At 45.1% G+C, this 22381-nt stretch overlaps 1 protein-coding gene across 7 annotated transcripts in view; it reads left to right on the top strand.

Moving 5' to 3' along the window:
- The window catches only part of GULP1 (GULP PTB domain containing engulfment adaptor 1), a 1809167-nt gene that overhangs the window by 288686 nt on the left and 1498100 nt on the right, over window positions 1-22381 (top strand). The gene's annotated exons all lie outside the window — the stretch shown is intronic.

Genomic DNA, 22381 nt, shown 5'->3' with positions numbered 1-22381 from the left:
GGGAGGAAACCCACGCAAACATGGGGAGAATATACAAACTCTTTGCAGATGTTGTCCAAGGTGGGATTTGAACCCTGGATTCCAGCGCTGCAAGGCTGCAGTGCTAACCACTGAGCTACCGTGCTCAGTTTTTAATTTCTGTGTTGTGCATCTTATGTAGAATTTATCACGAGTACTGCAGGAATTAAGTACAGTCATTGACAGACCATTATTTGTAATTTTCAAAGACTCTATAATAACAGGGTCTGTACCACAGGACTGGCGTATAGCAAATGTGGTGCCAATATTCAAAAAGGGGACAAAAACTGAACTCGGAAATTATAGGCCAGTAAGGCCTCTTTCACACATCCGTCGGTAAGGGGCCGTCGCAAACCCTCGGCCCGACCTACCGATGGACGTTGTGCACAACGTGGGCAGCGGATGCAGTTTTATGACGCATCCGCTGCCTATTGTGATGAGTGGGGAGGAGGGGGCGGAGTTTCGGCCGCGCACGCGCGGTCGAAAATGGCAGACCCGTCGCACGAAAAAAACCGTTACATTGAACTTTTTTTGTGACAACGGTCCGCCAATTACCGACGCATCCAGTGCGTAACGTATAGAACGTGTGTCCATATGTCACGATGCGTCGGTAATACAGGTCTATGTGCAAAAAACGCATCCTGCGGGCAATTTTGCAGGATTCGTTTCTTGCACAGAATGACACATTGCAATGTCTTTATAAAGACGGAAGTGTGAAAGTAGCCTAAGCTTAACCTCTACTGTGGGTAAAATCCTGGAGGGTATTCTAAGGGATGCTAGACTGGAGTATCTGAAGAGGAATAACCTCATGACCCAATATCTGCATGTGTTTACTAGGGACCGTTCCTGTCAGACTAATCTGATCAATTTCTATGAAGAAGTAAATTCCATACTGGACCAAGGGAACGCAGTGGACATAGTGTATATGGACTTTTCAAAAGCTTTTGATATCGTGCCACACAAAAGGTTGATACATAAAATGGGAATATGGGAAAATATGTGTAAGTGGGTTAAGAGCTGGCTCAGGGATAGGAAACAAAGGGTGGTTATTAATGGAGCACACTCAGACTGGGTCACGGTTAGCAGTGTGGTACCACAGGGATCAGTATTGGGCCCTCTTCTTTTTAATATATTTATTAATGACCTTGTAGGGGGCATACAGAGCAGAATTTCAATATTTGCAGATGACACTAAACTTTGCAGGGTAATCAATACAGAGGAAAACAATTTTATATTACAGGATGATTTACGTAAACTAGAAGCTTGGGCTGATAAATGGCAAATGAGCTTTAATGGGGATAAATGCAAGGTCATGCACTTGGGTAGAAGTAATACGATGTATAACTATGTGCTTAATTCTAAAACTCTGGGCATAACCGTCAATGAAAAAGACCTGGGTGTATGGGTGGATGACAAACTCACATTTAGTGGCCAGTGTCAGGCAGCTGCTACAAAGGCAAATAAAATAACGGGATGCATTAAAAGAGGCATAGATGCTCATGAGGGGAACATAATTTTACCTCTAAACAAGTCACTAAGTCACTAGTTCGAACACACTGTGTACAGTTCGGGTCTCCGGTGTATAAGAAATATATAAATCAACTAGAGCGACCAAGGTTATTAGAGGACTGGGGGGTCTGCAATACCAAGATAGGTTATTACACTTGGGGCTATTTAGTTTGGAAAAACGAAGGCTAAGGGGTGATCTTATGTTAATGTATAAATATATGAGGGGACAGTACAAAGACCTTTCTGATGATTTTTTTAATCATAGACCAGTGACAGGGACAAGGGGGCATCCTCTACGTCTGGAGGAAAGAAGGTTTAAGCATAATAACAGATGCGGATTATTTACTGTAAGAGCAGTGAGACTATGGAACTCTCTGCCGTATGATGTTGTAATGAGTGATTCATTACTTAAATTTAAGAGGGGACTGGATGCCTTTCTTGAAAAGTATAATGTTACAGGGTATATACACTAGATTCCTTGATAGGGTGTTGATCCAGGAAACTAGTCTGACTGCCGTACATGGAGTCGGGAAGGAATTTTTTTCCCCAATGTGGAGCTTACTCTTTGCCACATGGTTTTTTTTTGCCTTCCTCTGGATCAACATGTTAGGGCATGTTAGGTTAGGCTATGGGTTGAACTAGATGGACTTAAAGTCTTCCTTCAACCTTAATAACTATGTTACTATGTAACATATGGTGCAATTCATTTTGGATACCACGTTCTCTGAGTCACAATTAATATACTGTTTAATTTTATACTCATTTGAATAGTCAGAATCATAGAAAACAGAACTGCATAATGTGAATGAGCACATGCGACATCTCAGTGAACCACATTTAAAGTGTCATTTTCGCTGCAGCCAAGGGCTTTTTTTTGGTTGTGGATCAGAAAAAAAGTTGGAGAAAGTGGATTACCTAATGAAGGTGTCTTTTTTGCTACAACATTGCAGTCTTTTTTCAAAATGTGTGCTAATGTCTCATCTTCAAAAAGTATTGGTAGATGTTTATTAAACGATTTTTTTATTTCTGGAAATTGTGCACTATATTGCAGCGAAATGACAGGTTTATTTTTCAAAAAATAATTTCTTACTTTTGTTTTAGGACGCAATAGATCCGTTCATTTTTTGCCAGAAATTATTTTCTTACCCCTGTCCAATACCCATTGGAGATAACCCGTTCTTTTAATCTATTTGAGGTTGACATTATTTCATTTTCAACCACTGTGGGGTCTGAACAATTTCTAACAATCCTTGTGAACTCAACTACTGGTATAGCCTTAGCCACATGCTGCGGTTGCGGCTTGAAAAATGCATAATAGAATTACCTGCAGACAGTTTTGCCTGGCAGGTTATCAAAAATACAACCCAACCCAAATATATTTTTTTATTATTTATAACGCAATTGAAGGGTCAAGTGATGACAATTTTCCTGGTGTCTGCTCCTAGTTTGAGTTGTTTAGGCAGCTTTTGTGCTCGCCGGAATTTGTTGTCTATACGTTTGGTTTTCGCCGAATTTAATGGTGTTTGGCAAACATGTTCGCTGAATATCGAGAAGTTCGGCAAACATAGCCAAACCGAACATTGAAAGTTTTGCTCATCTCTACTCCTAACAATTTAGGATCCAAATTATATATTTTTTCAGTTTTTTTAGTTGCCATTGGATCAGGGGCTGACTGGCCCAGGTGGCAAAGAGGCAAATGCCCCCCGGGCCGCTCCCCCGGCTGCTGTTCAGGGCCGGCTGCCTGGTGGTGGCTACAGCCACACAGCGAATTGTGCACAGCCATGTCTGCTGTACTGTGACGCGGCTGGCAGCAGACACAGCCGCATCACAGTCAGCGCATACGTCTGCGCTGGGGCCAGGAGCTATGCTTGGCTGTCACCTTGACGGCTGCACAGCTACTGCTCCCTTCATGTTCTCTATACTTCCAGGTTAGGTGTTGGGCATGCGCGATGGCATCCTCACGCACGTGCAGACATGACCCGGATGCTTGAAGCAGAGAGGCACTGCAGGGGAGCGACTGGTGAGGTAAGTATGAAGAACTTTTTTGTTTTCTTTATAAAATAAATTTAATGGTGGGTAACTGCAAGTGATGAAGTGGGAGGTGTAAGGAGACTGCACATGATGGAATTTGTGGAATTTGGGGGTTAAAGGAGACTGCACATGATGGAGTAAGGGGGTAAGTGGGGCTGCACATGATGAAGGTTGAGTGGGGCTGTACATGATGGAGTGGGGCTGCACATGATAGTTTAGTGGATAAAGGAGACTGCACATGATGAAGTGGGGAGAGTGGGGTTGTATGATGGAATGGGGCTGCACATGATGATGTGGGGGTAAGGGGGATTGTGCATGATGAAGGGGGAGTGGGGCTGCACATGAAGTGGGGGGTAAGGGGGACTGCACATGATGAAGTGGGGGGTAAGGGGGACTGCACATGATGAAGTGGGGGTTAAAGGGGACTGCACACGATGAAGTGGGGGGTAAGGTGATCTGCACATGAAGTGGGGGGTAATGGGGACTGCACATGATAAAGTGGAGTGTAAGATGGACTGCACATGAAGTGGGGGGTAAGGGTGACTGCACATGATGAAGTGGGGGGTAAGGGGACTGCACATGATGAAGTGGGAGAACGGGACTGCAGGACTGCACATGATGAAGTGTGTCTGATGTGGGACTGCTCATGATGAAATGGAAGGGGGATAGGGGGCTGCAAATGATGAAGGGGCACTGCAGATGAAGTGAGGGGGTGATAGGGGACTGCAATGAATAAAGTAAGGGGACTTCAAATTAAAGTGGGGGGACTGCAAAATGATAAATTCAGTGTGAGGGACAGGGGACAGCAATTTAATTGAAGGTGGGGGTGGGGAGAGCAAATGATCAATTGAAGAGGGGGTGGGGAGAGCAAATGATGATCTAGGGGAAGAACAAATAATTAATTTTAAGGGTGGGGGAGTAAATGATGTATTGAATGTGGGGTAGAGCAGTTGATAATGAATAGAGGGTGAGAGAGAAAGACATGACAATGAATTGGGGTGGGAGGGGCATGTAACTATAATGAATCGGAGTTAGGGTTAGAATGGTAGGTACATAGTGGGGGGCGTTGAGGATGAAGTGACTGGTAATGAATTGGGGGAAAGAGTACAGGTGCTAATTTATATATTAAATAGGGAAAGTGGCTATTTATAGTTAGTGGGTGCACAGTGGTGGATTATAATTTATATTTGGAATGGTCAGTTAATAATAATAATTATAATAATTTTATTTCTATAGTGCCAACACTTTACATTTTAGAGGGGACTTGTACAGACAATGGACATTAAGCATAACAATAAACACATAGATCAACAGATACCAAAAGGAATGAGGGCCCTGCTCGCAAGCTTACAATCTATGAGGTTGCATAATAACCAATTATATATTGTTTGTGGGTGCACCTCTGTATTCAGATGTCTAGTGTACATCATGTTCCAAATTATTATGCAAATTGGATTTAAGTGTCATGAAGATTTAATTGTTTTGTTTTTCAAATAAACTCGTGGATGGTATTATGTTATGACCCCAATGGCAGAGGGTCTCAGAAATAATTACTAAGTCTGCAAACACAAAAAAACAGCTCATAGGGCAGTGGTAACTGAGCTGACCATATATCTAATCCTAGCACCACAAATAGCAGCAGCCGGGGAACGTGCCTACGTTGGTTCTAGACGTCTCGCGCCAGCCGGAGAACTAACTAACCCTAGAAGGGAAAAGAAAGACCTCTCTTGCCTCCAGAGAAAAGACCCCAAAAGTTGGATACAAGCCCCCAACAAATAATAACGGTGAGGTAAGAGGAAAAGACAAACGTAAGAATGAGCTAGGTATTTAGCAAAGAGAGGCCCACTAGCTAATAGCAGAATATAGTAAGATGACTTATATGGTCAGCAAAAACCCTATCAAAATATCCACGCTGGATATTCAAGAACCCCCGAACCGTCTAACGGCCCGGGGGGAGAACACCAGCCCCCTAGAGCTTCCAGCAAAGTCAGGAATCACATTTAGTACAAGCTGGACAAAAATAAGAGCAAGCAAATAACCAAAAAACAAAGAAGCAGGACTTAGCTTAATTTTGCACGAACCAAGACCAGCAGACAGGAGCAAACAGAAAGGATCTGATTACAACGATGCCAGGCACTGGACTAAGGATCCAGGAAGTTTAAATAGCAACACCCCTGGACTAACGACCCAGGTGGGTGCCAAACTGAGGAAAGACAATCCCAGAGTCATATCACTAGTAACCACAAGAGGGAGCCAAAAAGTCTAATTCACAACAGTACCCCCCCTTAAGGAGGGGTCACCGAACCCTCACCAAGACCACCAGGGCGATCAGGATGAGCAGCGTGAAAGGCACGAACTAAATCGGCCGCATGCACATCAGAAGCAACCACCCAGGAATTATCCTCCTGACCATAGCCCTTCCACTTGACCAGATACTGAAGCCTCCGTCTGGAGAGACGAGAATCCAAGATCTTCTCCACCACGTACTCCAACTCGCCCTCAACCAACACCGGAGCCGGAGGCTCAACAGAAGGAACCACAGGTACAACGTACCGCCGCAACAAAGACCTATGGAACACGTTGTGAATGGCAAACGACACCGGAAGATCCAAGCGAAAGGACACAGGATTAAGGATTTCCAATATCTTGTAAGGACCGATGAAGCGAGGCTTAAATTTAGGAGAGGAGACCTTCATAGGAACAAATCGAGAAGACAGCCATACCAAATCCCCAACACGAAGTCGGGGACCCACACCGCGGCGGCGGTTGGCAAAACGCTGAGCCTTCTCCTGTGACAACCTTAAGTTGTCCACCACATGATTCCAGATCTGCTGCAACCTATCCACCACAAAATCTACCCCAGGACAGTCAGAAGGCTCCACATGTCCCGAGGAAAAACGAGGATGGAAACCAGAGTTGCAGAAAAATGGCGAAACCAAAGTAGCGGAACTAGCCCGATTATTAAGGGCAAACTCAGCCAACGGCAAGAAGGTCACCCAATCATCCTGATCTGCCGAAACAAAACACCTCAAATAAGCCTCCAGAGTCTGATTAGTTCGCTCCGTTTGTCCATTAGTCTGAGGATGAAAGGCAGATGAAAACGACAAATCAATGCCCATCCTAGCACAAAAGGATCGCCAGAACCTGGAAACAAACTGGGATCCTCTGTCAGACACAATATTCTCAGGAATGCCGTGTAAACGAACCACATTCTGAAAGAACACAGGGACCAGATCAGAAGAGGAAGGCAGCTTAGGCAAAGGCACCAAATGGACCATTTTAGAAAAGCGATCACATACCACCCAGATGACAGACATGCCCTGAGACACTGGGAGATCTGAAATGAAATCCATGGAAATGTGTGTCCAAGGCCTCTTCGGGACAGGCAAGGGCAAGAGCAACCCGCTGGCACGAGAACAGCAAGGCTTAGCTCGAGCACAAGTCCCACAGGACTGCACAAATGACCGCACATCCCGTGACAAGGAAGGCCACCAAAAGGACCTAGCCACCAGATCTCTGGTGCCAAAAATTCCCGGATGCCCTGCCAACACCGAGGAATGAACCTCGGAAATGACTCTGCTGGTCCACTTATCAGGAACAAACAGTCTGGACAAGAGTCAGGTCTACCAGCCTGAAATCTCTGCAACACACGTCGCAAATCAGGAGAAATGGCCGACAAGATAACTCCCTCTTTAAGAATACCAACTGGTTCTGCGACTCCAGGAGAGTCAGGCACAAAGCTCCTTGAAAGAGCATCAGCCTTCACATTCTTTGAACCTGGTAAATACGAGACCACAAAGTCAAAACGGGAGAAAAACAATGACCAGCGGGCCTGTCTAGGATTCAGGCGTTTAGCAGACTCGAGATACATCAAATTTTTGTGATCAGTCAAGACCACCACACGATGCTTAGCACCCTCGAGCCAATGACGCCACTCCTCAAATGCCCACTTCATGGCCAGCAACTCCCGATTGCCAACATCATAATTCCGCTCAGCAGGCGAAAACTTCCTAGAGAAGAAAGCACATGGTCTCATTACCGAGCAACCAGGGCCTCTCTGCGACAAAACGGCCCCTGCCCCAATCTCAGAAGCATCCACTTCGACCTGAAAGGGAAGTGAGACATCGGGCTGGCACAAAACAGGCGCCGAAGTAAACCGGCGCTTCAACTCTTGGAACGCCTCCACGGCTGCAGGAGCCCAGTTAGCAACATCAGAACCTTTCTTGGTCATATCCGTCAAAGGTTTAACAACGCTAGAAAAATTAGCGATAAAATGACGGTAGAAGTTAGCAAAACCCAAGAACTTCTGAAGACTCTTAACTGACGTGGGTTGAGTCCAATCATGAATAGCTCGGACCTTGACTGGGTCCATCTCCACAGCAGAAGGGGAAAAAATAAACCCCAAAAAGGGAACCTTCTGTACTCCAAAGAGACACTTTGAGCCCTTAACAAACAAAGCATTCTCACGCAAAACCTGAAACACCATCCTGACCTGCTCCACATGTGAGTCCCAATCTTCAGAGAAAACCAGAATATCATCCAGATAAACAATCATAAATTTATCCAGATACTTCCGGAAAATATCATGCATAAAGGACTGAAACACTGAGGGAGCATTAGAGAGCCCAAAAGGCATCACCAAGTACTCAAAATGACCTTCGGGCGTATTAAATGCTGTCTTCCATTCATCTCCTTGCTTAATGCGCACAAGGTTGTACGCACCACGAAGATCTATCTTGGTGAACCACTTGGCACCTTTAATCCGGGCAAACAAGTCCGACAACAGAGGCAAAGGATACTGAAATTTAACAGTGATTTTATTCAGAAGCCGATAGTCAATACAAGGTCTCAAGGATCCGTCCTTCTTGGCCACAAAAAAGAATCCCGCACCAAGAGGGGAAGAGGATGGACGGATATGCCCCTTCTCCAGAGACTCCTTGATATACGAACGCATTGCGGCATGCTCAGGTACAGACAGATTAAATAGTCTTCCCTTAGGAAATTTACTACCTGGAATCAAATCTATGGCGCAGTCACAGTCCCTATGAGGAGGCAGAGCACTGGACCTGGACTCGCTGAATACATCCTGATAATCAGACAAATACTCAGGAACTTCCGAAGGAGTAGAGGAAGCAATAGACACCGGCGGGGAATCAGCATGAATTCCCTGACAGCCCCAACTTGACACAGACATTGCCTTCCAATCCAAGACTGGATTGTGGGTCTGTAACCATGGCAGACCCAAAACGACCAAATCATGCATTTTATGCAGAACAAGAAAACAAATCACCTCCCGATGTTCAGGAGTCATGCACATGGTTACCTGCGTCCAAAACTGCGGTTTATTTTCCGCCAATGGCGTAGCATCAATACCTCTAAGAGGAATAGGCTTTACCAACGGTTCAAGAACAAAACCACAGCGCTTGGCAAATGACAGATCCATAAGACTCAGGGCAGCACCTGAATCCACAAACGCCATAACAGGGTAGGAAGACAATGAGAAAATTAAAGTCACAGACAAAATAAATTTAGGTTGCAAATTACCAATGGCGACAGGACTAACAACCCTTGTTAGGCGTTTAGAGCATGCTGATATAACATGTGTAGAATCACCACAGTAAAAACACAACCCATTCTGACGTCTATGATTTTTCCGCTCATTTCTAGTCTGAATTCTATCACATTGCATTAAATCAGGTGTTTGTTCAGACAACACCACCAGAGGATTAGCGGTTTTGCGCTCCCGCAAACGCCGGTCAATTTGAATAGCCAGCGCCATGGAATCATTCAGACTTGTAGGAATGGGGAAACCCACCATCACATTCTTAATGGCTTCAGAAAGGCCATTTCTGAAATTTGCGGCCAGAGCACACTCATTCCACTGAGTAAGCACGGACCATTTCCGAAATTTTTGGCAATACACTTCAGCTTCATCCTGGCCCTGAGAAATAGCCAGCAAGGCTTTTTCTGCCTGAACTTCAAGATTGGGTTCCTCGTAAAGCAATCCGAGCGCCAGAAAAAACGCATCAATATTTGCCAATGCCGGATCTCCTGGCGATAGCGAGAAAGCCCAATCCTGAGGGTCGCCCCGTAAAAAAGAGATAACAATTTTAACTTGCTGAGCTGAATCTCCAGATGAACGGGGTCTCAGAGATAGAAACAATTTACAATTATTCCTGAAATTCCTAAACTTAAATCGGTCTCCAGAAAACAGTTCAGGAATAGGTATTTTAGGTTCAGACATTGGACTACTGGTAACAAAATCTTGTATGCCCTGCACACGAGCAGCAAGCTGGTCTACACTTGTAATCAAGGTCTGGACATTCATGTCTGCAGCAAGCACAAGCCACTCAGAGGTAAAGGGGAGGAAGAGAGGAAAAAAAACAAAAAAAACTCAGAATTTCCTTTCTTATTATCCCACTTCTGCAATACATTAAACATTCAATGTTGGCCTGGCATACTGTTATGACCCCAATGGCAGAGGGTCTCAGAAATAATTACTAAGTCTGCAAACACAAAAAACCAGCTCATAGGGCAGTGGTAACTGAGCTGACCATATATCTAATCCTAGCACCACAAATAGCAGCAGCCAGGGAACGTGCCTACGTTAGTTCTAGACGTCTCGCGCCAGCCGGAGAACTAACTAACCCTAGAAGGGAAAAGAAAGACCTTTCTTGCCTCCAGAGAAAAGACCCCAAAAGTTGGATACAAGCCCCCAACAAATAATAACGGTGAGGTAAGAGGAAAAGACAAACGTAAGAATGAGCTAGGTATTTAGCAAAGAGAGGCCCACTAGCTAATAGCAGAATATAGTAAGATGACTTATATGGTCAGCAAAAACCCTATCAAAATATCCACGCTGGATATTCAAGAACCCCCGAACCGTCTAATGGCCCGGGGGGAGAACACCAGCCCCCTAGAGCTTCCAGCAAAGTCAGGAATCACATTTAGTACAAGCTGGACAAAAATAAGAGCAAGCAAATAACCAAAAAACAAAGAAGCAGGACTTAGCTTAATTTTGCACGAACCAAGACCAGCAGACAGGAGCAAACAGAAAGGATCTGATTACAACGATGCCAGGCACTGGACTAAGGATCCAGGAAGTTTAAATAGCAACACCCCTGGACTAACGACCCAGGTGGGTGCCAAACTGAGGAAAGACAATCCCAGAGTCATATCACTAGTAACCACAAGAGGGAGCCAAAAAGTCTAATTCACAACAGTATTATGTCTCAGGGCTCAATGGATCACTAAAATCAATCTTAAACACGTGATCATTAGTTTTCCAGGTGATTCTAATTAAAGGAAAACTACTTAAAAATTATGTTCCACATTATTAAGCAGACCACAGGTTTCAAGCAATATGGGAAATAAAAAGGATCTCTCTGCTGCTGAAAAGCTTTAAATAGTGCAATGCCTTGGTCAACGTATGAAAACATTAGATATTTCATGAAAACTTAAGAGTGATCATCATACTGTGAAGAGATTTGTGACTGAAACAGAGCACAGACAGAGTTCATGCAGATAAAGGCATAATGAGGAAGGTTTCTGCCAGACAAATTCATTGGATAAAGAGAGCAGCTGCCAAAATACCATTACAAAGCAGCAAACAGTTATTTGAAGCTGCTGGTGCCTCTGGAGTCCCTCGAACCTCAAGGTGTAGGATCCTTCAAAGGCTTGCTGTGGTGCGTAAGCCTACTATTCGGCCACCCCTAAACAGTGTTCACAAGCAGAAACGGTTGCAGTGGGCCCAGACACACTTGAAGACTGATTTCCAAACAGTCTTTTTTGCTGATGAGTGTCGAGCAACCCTGGGTGGTCCAGATGGATGGAGTAGTGGATGGTTGGTGGATGGCCACCATGTCTCAACAAGGCTGCGACGTCAGCAAGGAGATGGAGGAGTCATGTTTTGGGCCAGAATCATGGGGAAACAGCTTGTAGGGCCCTTTAAGGTTCCTGAAGGTGTGAAAATGACCTCGGCAAAGTATATAGAGTTTCTGACTGACAACTTTCTTCCATGGTATAAAAATCAGAATTGTGCCTTCAGGAGCAAAATCATCTTCATGCATGTCAATGCACCATCTTATGCTGCAAAGAATATCTCTGAGTCATTGGCTGCTATGGGCATAAAAGGAGATAAACTCATGGTATTGCCACCATCTTCCCCTGACCTCAACCCTATACAGAACCTTTGGAGTATCATCAAGCAAAAGATATATGAGGGTGGGAGGCAGTTCACATCAAAACAGCAGCTCTGGGAGGCTATTCTGACTTCATGCAAAGAAATACAAGCAGAAACTCTCCAAATACTCACAAGTTCAATGGAGGCGAGAACTGTGAAGGTGATAACAAAGAAGAGTTCCTATGGTAACATGTGACTTGGCCTGTTAGGATGTTTTGGTGTTAAATAGCTTTTTTTTGTTCAGTGAATGTGACCTCCTAATGCTGCAAATTCCACAAATGAGCATTTTCAGTTCTTTAAAACAGATCAAATGTTTAGAAATTCTACCGTGCCTAATAATTTGGAACAGTGCATTTTGAGTTTTTATTCATTTTGGAGATTATACTGTTATCATTGGGAGGTTTCTTCAATAAAATTTGATGTATAATCTAACGGGTGATGACTTTTATTAGACTGACTGTCATTTGCACCGACCATTTAGGAAAATCTAAGAAAAATATAATTTGCATAATAATTTGGAACATGGTGTAGAAGAAAGGGAAAAAGTGGGGAATGTGGTCTGGAGGCCTAGGTAACTGTGTTATTTTATGCAGAGATGAGTCCTGGCTAGAAGAAGTGACGGCAGTCTGTGCTGGATGAAAATGAAAAGCAAAGATGAAGGACTTCAGCTAGAGACGTCACTAGTGAGTCAGTGTATTACCTGTACACTGACACTATACACTGTATACTATATACAAAGCTCCTGTGTATAATGTCACTGGCAGTGGTGATCACTGTATTACCTGTACACTGACACCTTATACAGATCTCCTGTGTATAATGTCACCAGTGATCACTGTAGTATCTTTACACTGACCGTAAATACAGAGTTCCTGTATACAATGGCACTTAGTATTGTGCTTTTTTAAAATTAATGATCAGTATTGTAGTATACAAGTAGTGAAAGGTGTACACTCCCTGACAGAAGTAATGTCGCTTATCCATGTTATGTAAATAAAAGCTTATAACCTGATGTTAAATTCATCCATTGGTTGTATAAATTATTCTTTTGAAAGCTGAAACCTTCCAAAATGTGGTTTAGGTTAAGAAAATAAATTGACATCAATGCAGAAATATTGATTAGTTAATGGACACAGAATGGTCAGATTTTAGCAAGACAAAAGTTTTGTCGCCTGGTCATATAATGCACCCAATCCCAGTTTACATCCTCACCTGTGCTCAGTAAATGATCAGTTATTTAGTGTGTGTGTATAAAAAGAAACCCCGCTCCCCAGACCTTCACTTGAACTGCAACTTAAGCTCTGACAACATGCCAAAAATCCACCCTGCGACCAAAGCCTGGATTATCAAGAGGCTGAAGACCAGATCCACTGCAGAGGTGGCGGGCACCTTTAATGTGTCTCAGCGTCAAGTACAAAGAATTAAAAAAAAGATTTGAAGAGACTGGAGATGTGTTTGACTAGCCCAGGTCCGGAAGACCCCGCAAGACAACTGCTCAGGAGGAACGTTTGTTGGTTAGAAAATCCAAAGCAAGCCCCTCTTCCACAGCAGCAGAGCTCCAACAGGTCTGGTCACCTCAAGTCCCTGTGTCAACTAGAACAGTTTCTAGGATTCTGTCTCAAAATGGCCTCCATGGTCCAATCAGTGCCCAGAAGCCAGCACTAAACAAAAGGCAAATAATAAACCGTGTGGCATCTGCAAACTCCCACAGCCTGCTAAATAGATGGACACTGGAAAAGTGGCAGAAGGTGGATTTCTCTTCAGTAGAATTACACCACAGCTGCCACAAACACTGCAGGAGACCTACTGGAGCCCGTATGGATCCAAAATACACCCAGAAGACAGTTAAATTTGGTGGTGGAAAGATCATGGTCTGGGGTTACATTCAGTATAGGGGTGTGCGAAACATTTGCAAGGTGGAAGGCAATATCAATAGCCTAAAATATCAAGAAGTATTAGCTACGTCTTATATTCCAAATCATAAAAGAGGTCATTCTGCAGCAGGATGGTGCTCCATCTCATACATCCATCTCTACGACAAAGTGCCTCCAGGCAAAAAAGATCAAGGTGCTCAAGGACTGGCCAGCCCAGTCACCAGACATGAACATCATTGAGCATGTTTGGGGTAGGATGAAAGAGGAAGCTTGGAAGACAAAACCAAAGAATCTAGAGGAGCACCACAACTTCATTCACCAATGTTATGCAACATATATTTGTATTTTAAGTTAATTATTTGTCTGTGGGCAACAAAAAATTTTTCTTGCCAAAATCTGACCATTCTGTGTCCATTAACTGATCAATATTTCTGCTTGAATAACAATTTATTTTCTTAACCTAAACCACATTTTGGAGGGTTTCAGCTTTTAAATGAATAACTTATACAACCAATGGATGAATTTAACGTCAGGTCTTAAGTAGGGTTGAGCGACTTTCATTTTTTTAAGATCGAGTAGGGTTTTGGGAAACCCGATTTTGTCCAGAGTCGAGTCGAGTGCAGTCGGCCGATTATCGCTAAAAGTCGGGGATCGACCGAAACACGAAACCCAATGCAAGTCAATGGGGAAGCATAGTCGGCAGTGAGTGGAGGCCAGGAAAACACCTACAGTGCCCATTTTAATGCCAAAAACATCCATTCTTGTTTCTGAAGCTTGCCAATCTTAATTAACTGTATAATAATAGTTGGGCATAGGGAATTGGGGGTCATTTGGCAAAAGTTGTGGGGGGAGTAGGGCTGGCTCAAGTTTTTCGTGGGCCCAGGAAATGCGGACTACGTCACGGCGGTGTTGCAGGGAAAGGTAAGTATTTAAACGTTGCAAGTGCTGTGATCCTGAGCAAGCAGGGGGGGGCCCACTCGTTCGCATTGGCACTGGCGCAGGGCCCCTCAAAGTACGGCGGTGTGTTTGCATGGCGGGGGCGCCTCCCACCAGCAGCGACACTTTTGCGTACTCTGAGGGGCCCTGTGCCAGTGACGTCGCCAACGAGTATGCCCCCCCACCTGATGAAGGAACCTGCACTTTCATCTGCACCTTCCTCTTTGTCCCTGTGTAAGGTGGTATAACATGCGGGAAGGGGAACCTTACTTTCAGCAGGGTCAAATTCTGGCTGTGTAGAGTACAAGGGGAATGTAGTGGTCTAGGTCAATGTACCAGCACTCATTTAGCAGTGGCTGGGCAATGGGCAGGATGAGGAGGAAACAGATATAGGGCCAAAGAATAAAGTAGGCTAAATGCAGTTCAAAATTGGTAACAGGACTAAACAGGCGGCATTGCTTTGTTCAGTGGAGTAGCAAACCCAAGAGCAGCAGACACTGTTTCAAGGGCCTAACCACACTAGTAGGCCAAATGCAGTTTAATATCTGATAGTATAGGGCGAAAGCCAGAATGTGGAAGCTCAGCTTTGTTCAGTTGAGGACAACACCAGGCAGGGGCACACAGACAGACACCTTTAGTAGGCCGGAAAAGCCTATTGCATTTTTTAAAATGGTAATTTGGAGCAGAAGGTTGAAGCTCAGCTTTATTTAGTTGAGGGCAACACCAGGGAGGGGCAGAAGCCGTTAGTAGGCCCTAACCACCATTTTGTTTTTTACAAACCACTTAATGAGAGCCGGAAGGTTGAAGCTCAGCTTTATTCAGTTGAGGACAACACCAGGCAGGGGCACACAGACAGACACCTTTAGTAGGCCGGAAAAGCCTATTGCATTTTTTAAAATGGTAATTTGGAGCAGAAGGTTGAAGCTCAGCTTTATTCAGTTGAGGACAACACCAGGCAGGGGCACACAGACAGACACCTTTAGTAGGCCGGAAAAGCCTATTGCATTTTTTAAAATGGTAATTTGGAGCAGAAGGTTGAAGCTCAGCTTTATTTAGTTGAGGGCAACACCAGGGAGGGGCAGAAGCCGTTAGTAGGCCCTAACCACCATTTTGTTTTTTACAAACCACTTAATGAGAGCCGGAAGGTTGAAGCTCAGCTTTATTCAGTTGAGGACAACACCAGGCAGGGGCACACAGACAGACACGTTTAGTAGGCCGGAAAAGCCTATTGCATTTTTTAAAATGGTAATTTGGAGCAGAAGGTTGAAGCTCAGCTTTATTTAGTTGAGGGCAACACCAGGGAGGGGCAGAAGCCGTTAGTAGGCCCTAACCACCATTTTGTTTTTTACAAACCACTTAATGAGAGCCGGAAGGTTGAAGCTCAGCTTTATTCAGTTGAGGACAACACCAGGCAGGGGCACACAGACAGACACCTTTAGTAGGCCGGAAAAGCCTATTGCATTTTTTAAAATGGTAATTTGGAGCAGAAGGTTGAAGCTCAGCTTTATTTAGTTGAGGGCAACACCAGGGAGGGGCAGAAGCCGTTAGTAGGCCCTAACCACCATTTTGTTTTTTACAAACCACTTAATGAGAGCCGGAAGGTTGAAGCTCAGCTTTATTCAGTTGAGGACAACACCAGGCAGGGGCACACAGACAGACACCTTTAGTAGGCCGGAAAAGCCTATTGCATTTTTTAAAATGGTAATTTGGAGCAGAAGGTTGAAGCTCAGCTTTATTCAGTTGAGGACAACACCAGGCAGGGGCACACAGACAGACACCTTTAGTAGGCCGGAAAAGCCTATTGCATTTTTTAAAATGGTAATTTGGAGCAGAAGGTTGAAGCTCAGCTTTATTTAGTTGAGGGCAACACCAGGGAGGGGCAGAAGCCGTTAGTAGGCCCTAACCACCATTTTGTTTTTTACAAACCACTTAATGAGAGCCGGAAGGTTGAAGCTCAGCTTTATTCAGTTGAGGACAACACCAGGCAGGGGCACACAGACAGACACCTTTAGTAGGCCGGAAAAGCCTATTGCATTTTTTAAAATGGTAATTTGGAGCAGAAGGTTGAAGCTCAGCTTTATTTAGTTGAGGGCAACACCAGGGAGGGGCAGAAGCCGTTAGTAGGCCCTAACCACCATTTTGTTTTTTACAAACCACTTAATGAGAGCCGGAAGGTTGAAGCTCAGCTTTATTCAGTTGAGGACAACACCAGGCAGGGGCACACAGACAGACACCTTTAGTAGGCCGGAAAAGCCTATTGCATTTTTTAAAATGGTAATTTGGAGCAGAAGGTTGAAGCTCAGCTTTATTTAGTTGAGGGCAACACCAGGGAGGGGCAGAAGGCGTTAGTAGGCCCTAACCACCATTTTGTTTTTTACAAACCACTTAATGAGAGCCGGAAGGTTGAAGCTCAGCTTTATTCAGTTGAGGACAACACCAGGCAGGGGCACACAGACAGACACCTTTAGTAGGCCGGAAAAGCCTATTGCATTTTTTAAAATGGTAATTTGGAGCAGAAGGTTGAAGCTCAGCTTTATTCAGTTGAGGACAACACCAGGCAGGGGCACACAGACAGACACCTTTAGTAGGCCGGAAAAGCCTATTGCATTTTTTAAAATGGTAATTTGGAGCAGAAGGTTGAAGCTCAGCTTTATTTAGTTGAGGGCAACACCAGGGAGGGGCAGAAGCCGTTAGTAGGCCCTAACCACCATTTTGTTTTTTACAAACCACTTAATGAGAGCCGGAAGGTTGAAGCTCAGCTTTATTCAGTTGAGGACAACACCAGGCAGGGGCACACAGACAGACACCTTTAGTAGGCCGGAAAAGCCTATTGCATTTTTTAAAATGGTAATTTGGAGCAGAAGGTTGAAGCTCAGCTTTATTCAGTTGAGGACAACACCAGGCAGGGGCACACAGACAGACACCTTTAGTAGGCCGGAAAAGCCTATTGCATTTTTTAAAATGGTAATTTGGAGCAGAAGGTTGAAGCTCAGCTTTATTTAGTTGAGGGCAACACCAGGGAGGGGCAGAAGCCGTTAGTAGGCCCTAACCACCATTTTGTTTTTTACAAACCACTTAATGAGAGCCGGAAGGTTGAAGCTCAGCTTTATTCAGTTGAGGACAACACCAGGCAGGGGCACACAGACAGACACCTTTAGTAGGCCGGAAAAGCCTATTGCATTTTTTAAAATGGTAATTTGGAGCAGAAGGTTGAAGCTCAGCTTTATTCAGTTGAGGACAACACCAGGCAGGGGCACACAGACAGACACCTTTAGTAGGCCGGAAAAGCCTATTGCATTTTTTAAAATGGTAATTTGGAGCAGAAGGTTGAAGCTCAGCTTTATTTAGTTGAGGGCAACACCAGGGAGGGGCAGAAGCCGTTAGTAGGCCCTAACCACCATTTTGTTTTTTACAAACCACTTAATGAGAGCCGGAAGGTTGAAGCTCAGCTTTATTCAGTTGAGGACAACACCAGGCAGGGGCACACAGACAGACACCTTTAGTAGGCCGGAAAAGCCTATTGCATTTTTTAAAATGGTAATTTGGAGCAGAAGGTTGAAGCTCAGCTTTATTCAGTTGAGGACAACACCAGGCAGGGGCACACAGACAGACACCTTTAGTAGGCCGGAAAAGCCTATTGCATTTTTTAAAATGGTAATTTGGAGCAGAAGGTTGAAGCTCAGCTTTATTTAGTTGAGGGCAACACCAGGGAGGGGCAGAAGCCGTTAGTAGGCCCTAACCACCATTTTGTTTTTTACAAACCACTTAATGAGAGCCGGAAGGTTGAAGCTCAGCTTTATTCAGTTGAGGACAACACCAGGCAGGGGCACACAGACAGACACCTTTAGTAGGCCAGAAAAGCCTATTGCATTTTTTAAAATGGTAATTTGGAGCAGAAGGTTGAAGCTCAGCTTTATTCAGTTGAGGACAACACCAGGCAGGGGCACACAGACAGACACCTTTAGTAGGCCGGAAAAGCCTATTGCATTTTTTAAAATGGTAATTTGGAGCAGAAGGTTGAAGCTCAGCTTTATTTAGTTGAGGGCAACACCAGGGAGGGGCAGAAGCCGTTAGTAGGCCCTAACCACCATTTTGTTTTTTACAAACCACTTAATGAGAGCCGGAAGGTTGAAGCTCAGCTTTATTCAGTTGAGGACAACACCAGGCAGGGGCACACAGACAGACACCTTTAGTAGGCCGGAAAAGCCTATTGCATTTTTTAAAATGGTAATTTGGAGCAGAAGGTTGAAGCTCAGCTTTATTTAGTTGAGGGCAACACCAGGGAGGGGCAGAAGGCGTTAGTAGGCCCTAACCACCATTTTGTTTTTTACAAACCACTTAATGAGAGCCGGAAGGTTGAAGCTCAGCTTTATTCAGTTGAGGACAACACCAGGCAGGGGCACACAGACAGACACCTTTAGTAGGCCGGAAAAGCCTATTGCATTTTTTAAAATGGTAATTTGGAGCAGAAGGTTGAAGCTCAGCTTTATTCAGTTGAGGACAACACCAGGCAGGGGCACACAGACAGACACCTTTAGTAGGCCGGAAAAGCCTATTGCATTTTTTAAAATGGTAATTTGGAGCAGAAGGTTGAAGCTCAGCTTTATTTAGTTGAGGGCAACACCAGGGAGGGGCAGAAGCCGTTAGTAGGCCCTAACCACCATTTTGTTTTTTACAAACCACTTAATGAGAGCCGGAAGGTTGAAGCTCAGCTTTATTCAGTTGAGGACAACACCAGGCAGGGGCACACAGACAGACACCTTTAGTAGGCCGGAAAAGCCTATTGCATTTTTTAAAATGGTAATTTGGAGCAGAAGGTTGAAGCTCAGCTTTATTTAGTTGAGGGCAACACCAGGGAGGGGCAGAAGCCGTTAGTAGGCCCTAACCACCATTTTGTTTTTTACAAACCACTTAATGAGAGCCGGAAGGTTGAAGCTCAGCTTTATTCAGTTGAGGACAACACCAGGCAGGGGCACACAGACAGACACCTTTAGTAGGCCGGAAAAGCCTATTGCATTTTTTAAAATGGTAATTTGGAGCAGAAGGTTGAAGCTCAGCTTTATTTAGTTGAGGGCAACACCAGGGAGGGGCAGAAGCCGTTAGTAGGCCCAAACCACCATTTTGTTTTTTACAAACCACTTAATGAGAGCCGGAAGGTTGAAGCTCAGCTTTATTCAGTTGAGGACAACACCAGGCAGGGGCACACAGACAGACACCTTTAGTAGGCCGGAAAAGCCTATTGCATTTTTTAAAATGGTAATTTGGAGCAGAAGGTTGAAGCTCAGCTTTATTTAGTTGAGGGCAACACCAGGGAGGGGCAGAAGCCGTTAGTAGGCCCTAACCAAAGTTGAAGGCCAAATGCAGTTTAATTTCTGATACTATAGGCCGAAAGCCAGAAGGTGGAAGCTCCGATTTAGACAGTGGAGGACAATTTGAATTAGGGACTGCAGACAGACTTAGTAGGCTGTCCCCTGTGGACCATGCATCCAACACATTAACCCATTGCGCCGTAATGGACACGTAATCTTCCGTGGCCATGCCTACAGGTCCATGCGTCTGTTGTCAGGTGCACCTTTGTACTCACAGATTGCCAGAGTGCATGGACAATGCGGTCTTCTACATGCTGGTGGAGGGTTGGGATGGCTTTTCTCGCAAAAGAAGTGTCGACTGGTTAGCTTGTAGCGTGGTACAGCGTAGTCCATCATGGCCTTATTAATAGTAAATAAAATATATAACTAGGCTCTATGAACTTTTAAATAGGTTCCAGGGGTACACGGGCAGCATTGGTGTGGTCAGTGGAGGAGTATTGCAAGTAGGGGCTGCAGACAGGCTATCAAAGGCCTAAAATAACAAACAGTAGGCAGTCATGGCAGTTTTACATCGGTTACATGGATACACAGGCAGGCAGCATTGTGGTCAGTGGAGGAGTATTGCAAGTAGGGGCCGCAGACAGGCTATCAAAGGCCTAAAATAACAAACAGTAGGCAGTCATGGCAGTTTTACATCGGTTACATGGATACACAGGCAGGCACTCCAGGCAGCATTGTGGTCAGTGGAGGAGTATTGCAAGTAGGGGCCGCAGACAGGCTATCAAAGGCCTAAAATAACAAACAGTAGGCAGTCATGGCAGTTTTACATCGGTTACATGGATACACAGGCAGGCACTCCCGGCAGCATTGTGGTCAGTGGAGGAGTATTGCAAGTAGGGGCTGCAGACAGGCTATCAAAGGCCTAAAATAACAAACAGTAGGCAGTCATGGCAGTTTTACATCGGTTACATGGATACACAGGCAGGCACTCCAGGCAGCATTGTGGTCAGTGGAGGAGTATTGCAAGTAGGGGCCGCAGACAGGCTATCAAAGGCCTAAAATAACAAACAATAGGCTCATGGCAGTTTTACAGCGGTTACATGGATACACAGGCAGCTAGGTGGTGAGTGGAGGAGTATTTAAAGTAAGGACCGCAGACAGGCTATCAAAGGCCTAAAATAACAAACAGTAGGCAGTCATGGCAGTTTTACATCGGTTACATGGATACACGGGCAGGCAGCTTGGTGGTGAGTGGAGGAGTATTTAAAGTAGGGACCGCAGACAGGCTTTGAAGGCCTAACATAAGAAAATGGGCTGGCTGTAGGCACTTTATAATTGGTTCCAGGGGTACACGGGCAGCAGTGGTCTGGTCAGTGGAGGACTAGTGGAAGGAGGGACCGCAGACAGGCTTCAAAGGCCTAACATAAAAAAATGGGCTGGCTGTAGGCACTTTATAATTGGTTCCAGGGGTACACGGGCAGCAGTGGTCTGGTCAGTGGAGGACTAGTGGAAGGAGGGACCGCAGACAGGCTTCAAAGGCCTAACATAAAAAAATGGGCTGGCTGTAGGCACTTTATAATTGGTTCCAGGGGTACACGGGCAGCAGTGGTCTGGCCAGTGGAGGACTAGTGGAAGGAGGGACCGCAGACAGGCTTCAAAGGCCTAAAATAACAAACAATAGGCTCATGGCAGTTTTACAGCGGTTACATGGATACACGGGCAGGCAGCTGGTGATGAGTGGAGGAGTATTTAAAGTAGGGACCGCAGACAGGCTTCAAAGGCCTAACATAAAAAAATGGGCTGGCTGTAGGCACTTTATAATTGGTTCCAGGGGTACACGGGCAGCAGTGGTCTGGTCAGTGGAGGACTAGTGGAAGGAGGGACCGCAGACAGGCTTCAAAGGCCTAACATAAAAAAATGGGCTGGCTGTAGGCACTTTATAATTGGTTCCAGGGGTACACGGGCAGCAGTGGTCTGGTCAGTGGAGGACTAGTGGAAGGAGGGACCGCAGACAGGCTTCAAAGGCCTAACATAAAAAAATGGGCTGGCTGTAGGCACTTTATAATTGGTTCCAGGGGTACACGGGCAGCAGTGGTCTGGCCAGTGGAGGACTAGTGGAAGGAGGGACCGCAGACAGGCTTCAAAGGCCTAAAATAACAAACAATAGGCTCATGGCAGTTTTACAGCGGTTACATGGATACACGGGCAGGCAGCTGGTGATGAGTGGAGGAGTATTTAAAGTAGGGACCGCAGACAGGCTTCAAAGGCCTAACATAAGAAAATGGGCTGGCTGTAGGCACTTTATAATTGGTTCCAGGGGTACACGGGCAGCAGTGGTCTGGTCAGTGGAGGACTAGTGGAAGGAGGGACCGCAGACAGGCTTCAAAGGCCTAACATAGAAAAATGGGCTGGCTGTAGGCACTTTATAATTGGTTCCAGGGGTACACGGGCAGCAGTGGTCTGGTCAGTGGAGGACTAGTGGAAGGAGGGACCGCAGACAGGCTTCAAAGGCCTAACATAAA

Source organism: Ranitomeya variabilis, chromosome 7, assembly GCF_051348905.1.
Source record: "Ranitomeya variabilis isolate aRanVar5 chromosome 7, aRanVar5.hap1, whole genome shotgun sequence".
Classification (NCBI taxonomy): Eukaryota; Metazoa; Chordata; class Amphibia; order Anura; family Dendrobatidae; genus Ranitomeya; species Ranitomeya variabilis.
The sequence above is the reverse complement of the archived record's forward strand: the minus strand, read 5'-3'. Positions and strand labels throughout refer to the sequence as shown.